This window comes from Malurus melanocephalus, unplaced genomic scaffold (assembly GCF_030028575.1).
Source record: "Malurus melanocephalus ecotype Western Australia unplaced genomic scaffold, MMel_1.1 scaffold_90, whole genome shotgun sequence".
Lineage (NCBI taxonomy): Eukaryota > Metazoa > Chordata > Aves > Passeriformes > Maluridae > Malurus > Malurus melanocephalus.
Genome location: NW_026623322.1, coordinates 638,605 through 644,670, shown reverse-complemented (window position 1 = coordinate 644,670; position 6,066 = coordinate 638,605).

The window sequence follows — 6,066 nt, the reverse complement described above, 5'->3', positions numbered from 1 at the left end:
TTTTTTGAAGTGCCTTTTTTGAAGTGCCTTACTCTTTAAGAGTATTTCTTTTCAACAGTTGGCTGTCCAGAAAAGGGTGTGCATTTGCACGTTTCAGAAACATAGCCATTTCTGCTGCATAAAGCATTACTAAAGAATGTGTGCCTTTGCAATGAGGTCATTCTTTCTAGTCTTGTGGTGGTGGTAGCAGTGATGTTCTGCAAAATTAAGGTATTTCTGGTTAGATGCATTGGTTGTGCTGTTGAAGAAAGCCACTTGAAGCCTTCTTTTAGAGAGGATCTTACAGCTAACATGAAGAAAGGTGATAGTTGCATTAAATTCAGCTTCAGTTTCAATTTTCATTTTCCTTTATGTGCTATATACTCTACTTCTGGGGTCTGCAAGAGAACATTTTTTGAGAAGGGCACCTGAAACAATACAAAGGAAGTAGARGGAGAAGACAGGTTTATAGAAGAAAACAAAGTGAATTGTGAGGAATATTCTGCACTGGCCTTCTACCTTTGTCTGTTATAGAGTTGCCTAAGTCGAGTTGAAGCAGGAAATCCTGCTCTGAAAGGKGATATCACAGGAGCCTTGGCATCTCAAAGGCAAGCTTTAAGATTTGTGGTATGGAAATGAAGCACAATTTAATAACATGCTAATGTGCTCCAAAGTTGACTCCATCTCGAGAGGTAATAAAGGTATTYGCCTTGAGGGGAGATGTTACCCAGATAAGATATTCACAGAATGAGGAATAGCACTTGAGTCTTTTTAAGCTCATCACAGACTCCTCAGACGGATTGCTTTTTTTGACAGGCCGAAGTTCTGTGGTGGTGTCCTGTGAGACTCCTGCCCCTTGTAAYTGGGGGTAACATTCATGACTGATGTTGGTGACTGTTCCCTGTAGTGCAGCATCAGCGCTTCTGCAGTAAGGCAAGTAAAACTTCTTTTTCAGCAGCACACAGATGGTGATCACACAGAGGTGTGTGAATGTCTGATAGCAATGTGGAAATGCCAGCACTGGGTGAACAGAGTCTTGCATTGATCAGGTAGTGTAGCTAGTTCTGTCTGCTTTCAGGTTTGAGCCTCTTTCAACCAGGACATCTGCACAGGGGCAAAAGAGTTGGGGCCTCTTAGTTCTGTCTGACCTGGGAGGTGAAGCACTGRTAAGTATCAAACTTAGCATACAGATGTGGAGCAGTACTTCCCTGCTGTTCCCTGGAACAAAAAGCAAGGTACCATATACTGTTTGTGTGTTGCTGTTGTGGATGGAATTTTATACCACTGGCTTTAAAGGAAGGTCATTACTTTGGCATAGTTCAGTTTAAAGTCTATGGTGTTAAATTTATCAGTATCTTTGTTTGCTCAAGTTTAGCTTGTAATCCAGTTTATAAAGGAATTATGGGAAATGAAATGTCAGAAGCATGAGTGTGAACAATTAATGTAATACAGAGGAAACTTAATGACTAAAATGAAGTTGATTAATGTCCCATTACACCCAARGAGCATAAATGTGTTTGAGTTTACAAAGTTGGAAAGAATTGTACCATGAAGCAATGGAACAATCAGCATTAAGTAATTAGGAGCAGGGATTTTGCATTTAAGGGCAAAAATGGATGATTAACGTATCCAKAGGATTATTTGTAGAGTGCTGTGAAACCTCTGATGCCTGTGCTGTAATGACAGAAAGGAAGGTTGTGTAAACAGACATTAATTTCCATTTAGAGATGCAAAAATGAGCATGTTCTGAACTGAGATGTATCTCAATATTTGTAAGCAGTATGTTTTGAAAGTATTGATCAACATGGACTTYCGAAGTAGTCAGTTGTTGAAGAGTCTATATTATAAAGGAAATTATTGCAGTAATTGCATTACAGTGTAAATWACAATGTAGAACAGTAAAATAAATGTTACAATCAACACAATGTATTCATGGCTGGTTTTGGTGTTTTGTTAGCTGATGCGACAATATACATTTTCTCAATTAATTATTGAGACTTTTTCTACTTTCTTACATTTTGTCATCTCATTAATCTTCTTATATTTATGCCTACCATATTCTGTTTGCTCTGGCAACTGTTACAGAAAATTTTAAATGTTCAGCTGTTTTTAATTATATTACTGATAATTCATGGCAATTGGTCATACAGACTTCTGTCCCATAATCTGAAGGATCTAGTTTGTATGATATCACGGATCTAATGCTGGAAATCACACAGTATAAACAAATAATCTGAGTGGATTTTGTCTGATTACATCGGTAGCAGATCTGTCTTCAGTAACCATCAAATTGTGTAATTGTTAAACCTCTATTAAAAAGAATTAAAATAAGTTCTGCAGTGTAACACTGAAAAACTTGAAACTTGTAAAACAACACAAGAGTTTAAAGCTAAAAATAAATAAAAAAAGCCTGAAATTCTCCTAATGGCCTGTTTTGGTAATGCAAACAGAATAAAATTTTTATGGGTATATTCTGTTGAAGCTTGATGATGTGACTTTTAYGCCAATATTACATTAGAAACTTGGGTTACTGTTGGATGATAACAATATTCTGGAATACTGGGAGCAAACTTAAAGGCTAATTTGTGATATGTAGCTGACCTTGCCTGTAATAGTCTGTAATAACCTRTCCTTTGAAAGAAAAGAAATTTCGGCAGCTGTGGTAGGTTTTCATGCATACCCTCTGTAACTTATCTTGCACTTTGACCACAGTCAGGCAGATGCTGTCCAGAGATGCAAAACTAGGGAGAGCTCTCAAAATTAATTTTCTTCCAGTGTTGTGAAGACAGGCAGCTGGAAAGAGGCTCTTCATATAGTTCCTGCTGAAGGGAGGGAGGGCTGCAGCATGTCTTCGTTTGACATCACTAAATCTGCAAGAGAGGTTGCTGTTAAAGGCATGTATTTCCTGGAACTTTGCTTTACATATTTCTTCTTTTCCTGAAAGTATTCACTGAAATTTGTAATAACCTTGAGAATGGGTGAATTCTGTGGAACTCTGAATTCCGCCTTCKTTTTTTGAAGAGTAATCTAATAAAAATTTGTCCTGCCTGTATTAGTGTAGTCCTTTTTCCCCAACACCGTTTGGTGAAATGTTGAGTGGAAGAAACAGCGTTTGTTTTTTGTCTTCTCAATGGTTGCAAAAGAATTAGAAGACTAGATATTATTGTGTTGTGTTCCTTGTTTGTGGCAGAAGTGTTTCAGTAGTTTCATGTTAATGAGCATTACTGTGATCTAAAGCAACTATTYGTAAATTCATTTTACTGAAGTACAACTAGTGACTGCTGATACCTAAACTGGAGGAGGATACTTCAATTACAGTTTTTCTAGCAGTAGCACTCATGCACTCTGGTTATTTCCCTTTTATTGTACCTTTGCTTCTGATAAAATGTCATGTGTGCATTTTGCATAGGAGTGAAGAGGGAGTGGACAAAAGGAAGATAATTTTCTGTTCCATGACCATAAAATAGTTTCTTCCCTTATGATAAGGTTTTCAWATATGGAATAGAGTGCTTTTGATTTGTTCTGTAGTAGCATGGGTTGTATAAAATGGTTTACATGTTCTAATGGTTTTCAGGCTTCAGCAAGCCTATTTTTAGCAATGGATTATCACCCTTTATAGTGCCTGATCATCTTCTCAGAAGCTTGCTAGGGCATTAGCATGATAGAAATAATGTTTGTTTGCAGTTTGGAGTTTGTTCACTTGCTTCACTGCCCTGAGCCCAACAGCTCATCAACATATTCTTTGCCAAGGCTCCTTCTCCTTTGACACTGCTACTTAACTGAAAACAGTTAAAATGAACTAGAATAAACAGGTCTCGTTTTCTGATCTGACTCATTTTGGTTGTTGTAGTTTCCATTGTAGTGTAAAAAAGCAGAAAGCAGTTCTGGGAGAGGAAGCCCGTGGCAGAGATGCCAGTTAAAAGCAGCTGGAAATGGTAATAYCGTCAATTTGTTTTGAAAGTAGGTRAATGGTTGAACAAAATAAGTTATCTTGTTTCAGGCAAGGGAGCTGATCCTGATTCCTGAAGGAGTCTGTGGGAGATAGCTGCTGTATAAGACTGTCCATTTAACAGCAGTAGCATCTATACCTTTTGATGCTGTATTGTCTTAGATAAATTGCATTATTGTCGTGGTTTGAACTGTGCTCACGACGTTCCCTCCTTTCCCCCCCCACCGGAGAGGGAGAAGGGAGAGCGAAAACCCAATTAACACGAAAATTTATGGCTTTGAGATAAACATAATTGGAAGAAAGATACTTATATACTCCACAAAGAGTCAGACAGGCTGCATAACTTGAGTTGCAAGATAGATTTATTACTACACATTACTAAGAATGGCACTGGGTGAAAAAACAAAGATAGGGATATTTACAAAGAGAAGAAAAATAAAATGGACATTTTAAGACACCTGTTACACTTTCCCAGGGACCCATCTCTTCTTCCAAGTCCCCCCATCTCCRCCCCTCCCATGTTGTCYCTCACACACASGGGGGCAGGAGAATGAAAGTCTAACACAGATCAAAACACTCAGCTGTTGTCCAAGCGTTGTAGGATACAACATTCTTACAGTTCTAGCTGTGGGATGTGTCTTTTTCTGAGAAACAGTCAGTGTAAAACTGCTAATAGCAGAAAGGAACTTCTTTACCTCGCAGGAGAAAAAGAAAAGAAATGTCCTTCAAAGCCCATGTTGTTTTTTTCAGCGATGTGAGTCCGATTATCACAAACCTCCTGGCAGAACACAAAACACAGCTTCTTCTACATCAAAACTTCATGGGGGGAGCAAACCTGTTCTCTATTTCTTGGCTTCATAATATAATCAAAAAAAACAGTCCGATCCTCAAAAGGCCAGGGTTTTTTTTTTCCTCATAGCAAGGTCGCTTTACTTCTCTATACAGGTCTCTCTCAATATGATGGAAATAGTCTTTTTTCAGGAACAACTTATCTCCTTCAGCTTGTCCAAGAACCACAGCAAGGGCACAGCTTCTCCTTACTGTTCTGTGATCTTGAGGTGTCTCCATTTTTCTTCTTACATCTCCTCACCCTCCTGCTCTGTTTTTTTTCCAGTGCAAGATACTAAAACTACATGCTGTCAATTAACCTAAACATGGCGGCCGCATCTATCTTGTTATGAATTCTTTCTTAAATACTACAAAATATGTCATCACAGAGGTGTAACTATCCTGTGTAATTGGCCCAGGCCTGATGGTCAGCCTGTCCATCAACCTCAGAACCAATGATGGGTTGGCTCTGAAACACAGGAGGGGGGCAGGCCTCCCTTTGCTGGAGAAGAAGAAGGAGACACCCCTAGGACTTCTCACAGCAGCTATCTTTGTGGTTTCATGATCCCCATCCCCCACCACCAGAAATTGGACCAAGCAAAACCATGACAATTATTAAGATTTTCTCTGTTGCTCTCAGCATCCCTGTATCACCATTCTGCACTGGTTCTGAAAAATAATTTCAGTTAATGGAAAAAAAGGCAGTTCTTTACAGTGAAGTAAATTTCTGTCCTTGTAAACACGCAAAAGTATGATTAACAGTTATTTTAAACAAAAATGATGAGCAAAGCTATTCAGATGTGTAGCTGTTCTGGGCACACTTGTGAGTAGATAACATTGTTAATTAACAAAAACCCCAAACAATTACCACATAATTATTCTTCTGGCATTAATATATACTGATTTCTGAATTAGATGCAATTATGACCATAAAATCCTTGCATTTGCATAATAATTATTTAATAATAATTGCATTCTGTGTCTTTTTTTTGCAGATCTTTGCTAGCTTTGAACAGCCATGTTACTCTGTTGCCAAAAATCAAGTTAAGCGAATGTGCGCAGTTACTCTCCTCTTGAATTTGAAGAAGGTGGTAGCTCTGTATAGTGCCTGAAGGTAATTCTTTCTTGGCCTGAAGTTAAATAGTTAGAGACTCCTCATGCACGGCAGATACTGTCATAAATATTGTTGATCTTAATAGCACCTCTTCTTTCTGTGTTTGTTAGGTTTAATGTTATGGTACGGATGGGTAAATTGATTAAAATTTCACTTTTTGCATGTGATGGACACATTCTCTGTTAAATATCACTTC